Source organism: Protobothrops mucrosquamatus, unplaced genomic scaffold (genome assembly GCF_001527695.2).
Source record: "Protobothrops mucrosquamatus isolate PMUCROS unplaced genomic scaffold, P.Mucros_1.0 scaffold6982, whole genome shotgun sequence".
Taxonomy (NCBI): Eukaryota; Metazoa; Chordata; class Lepidosauria; order Squamata; family Viperidae; genus Protobothrops; species Protobothrops mucrosquamatus.
This window is the reverse complement of record NW_015392793.1, coordinates 14,570-16,841: the sequence shown is the minus strand read 5'-3', so window position 1 is coordinate 16,841 and position 2,272 is coordinate 14,570. Positions and strand designations below refer to the sequence as shown.

The window sequence follows — 2,272 nt, the reverse complement described above, 5'->3', positions numbered from 1 at the left end:
TGTGGAAAAGAGGAAGAGGAGGAGGAGGAGGAGAAGAACTGTGGGGTCCTTGCTGCTCTCTGAGCTTGGTGGTTTTTTTGCAGATGTTTCATGACCCAACTAGGTAACATCATCAGTGCAAGAAGGAAGTGGGGTTTGTGGAGAAGAGGAGGAGGAGGAGGAGGAGGAGGAGGAGCAGGAGAAGGAGAAGGAGGAGGAGGACTGTAGGGTCCTTGGTGGTCACTGAGCTTGGTGTTCTTGCAGACCTTTCATTATCCAACTAGGTAACATGATCAGTGCTAGAAGGGAGTAGTTTGCTTTTTGTTTATATACAAGTGACTATTAATGTTAGTAGGAGTGTTCTTGGTGGTGCCTAGATTACACTGTTGTTTACTGTTAATTTCTCCTTCCGGGATTGGGATATTGGTGTAAGGGACTGTAGATGTAGAAAGAGCACCACCAGTGGTCCTCTGTCTCCAGAAGAGTGGCGACCATTTTCTAGAGGAAATCTAGTCACAAAAGTGTCTCTTTTTCTTTCAGTTGTTACAGGACAGAAAGTGGAGGTAACACAACTTCCGGAAAGCGTATCGGTGAAAGCTGGAGACAGCCTCACTCTACAGTGTACATTGATTGAGACAAATTTGCCTGGAGGCGTGCGGTGGTTCAAAGGGCTGGACAGAAACCAGCCCCCCATTTACAGCGATAAGCAAGGAGTTTCCAACCGGGGGGTGAGGCTGGTCCCAGGATCCAGCACGGACTTCAGCATCAACATCCCAAACATCCGTCCTGAAGATGCCGGGACCTACTATTGTGTGAAGTTCAGGGCAGGGTTCCCAGAGAGAGAACTAGCTTCGGGGAAAGGCACTCAGGTCTTCCTAATTGGTAGGTGGCCCATCCAACTTGCTTTTTGGGGGTGGGGGGAAGTGTTCCCAGTCAACCAAGAGACATGTGGCAGTAAATCTCATGTTCTGAAGTTGAGTCTCTCCAACCAAACACAGCCTTGTAGCTTCCTGTATTGTCTCTGAGGAATGTCAACTGATCCCAGCCTGTGGTTCGTGGCCCCACAACAAGAATCGTGCCAGGGTCTCGGGCTGCCTTCAACTGCTCCACAGAGGGATTCTCCCCCCGAGAGATCACAGTCAGCTGGTTGAAGGACGGGAAAAAAATACAGGCTGCCCAGACCATCGTTCTGAATTCAGATGGAACAGAAAGCATCTTGTACCGAGCAGAGAGCACGGTGGAAATCCTGCTTGAGCAAGGAGACGTGAGGTCTCAGCTGACCTGCCAGATCCAACAGAACAGAACAGAACAGAACAGAACAGAACAGAACAGAACAGAGCTGGAAGGGACCTTGGAGGTCTTCTAGTCCAGCCCCCTGCTCAAGCAAGAGAACCTAGTTTGGAAGCATCCATGCTTCAGACAGGAAGGCGGTGCAGAGAGTGGTGAGGACAGCAGAAAATATCATTTGCAGTTCCCTCCCTCCCATCCAGGACATGGCACCGAAGTGTTGCTTGAGCAGGGTCAGCAAGATTGTCTGGGACACCACACACCCTCTCTACCACCTGTTTTCCTTGTTACCTTCTGGGAGGGGAGGGCTCCATGGTACCCAAAGCAGAACATCCAGATTCAAACATAGTTTCATTCCATACAGCATTAACCTTGTGAACTCTCAAGCTTCCTCCTTCCGTTACGTATTCAGGATGGACAGTGTTTAATATTTATTTGTTATGTAGGGGTGTGGGTCTATACGTATGTTGCATATAGTATATTTAGGTGTGTGTCATGTATGTGTTTCACTTTGAGAGCGGGCAACTAAATTTCATTTTTGATGTGTGCCGTTGTGCTCACAGTAAAAAAATGAATTAAAGGTTATCTTATTTTATCTTGTCTTGTCCTGTCCTGTCCTGTCTTGCCTTCCCTTATCTTATTTAATCTTGACCTTAACCTTAACCTTAATCTTACCTCACCTCACCTCACCTCACCTCATCTCATCTTATCATCTTATCTTATCATCTTATCTTATCTTATCATCTTATCTTATCATCTTATCTTATCATCTTATCTTATCATCTTATCTTATCTTATCTTATCTTATCCCTGCTATGTATCAGCAGCCCTGCCTGAGCTGGCTGACGTGATAGCCGGGGTGGCGGTTGGAACCCCCAGACTTATGGTCTTGGGGGATTTCAACCTGCCATCAGTGGGTGAGACGTCAGCGGCAGCTCAGGAGTTCTTGGCTTCCATGACGGCCTTGGACTTGACCCAATTAATTCAGGCCCCCACTCACACGGGT

The 2,272-nt window shown here is 47.7% G+C and overlaps 1 pseudogene; it reads left to right on the top strand.

Annotated features, from left to right (window-relative positions):
- Window positions 1-519: 519 nt before the first annotated feature.
- The window catches only part of LOC114923687, a 6,549-nt pseudogene continuing 4,796 nt past the window's right edge, over window positions 520-2,272 (top strand).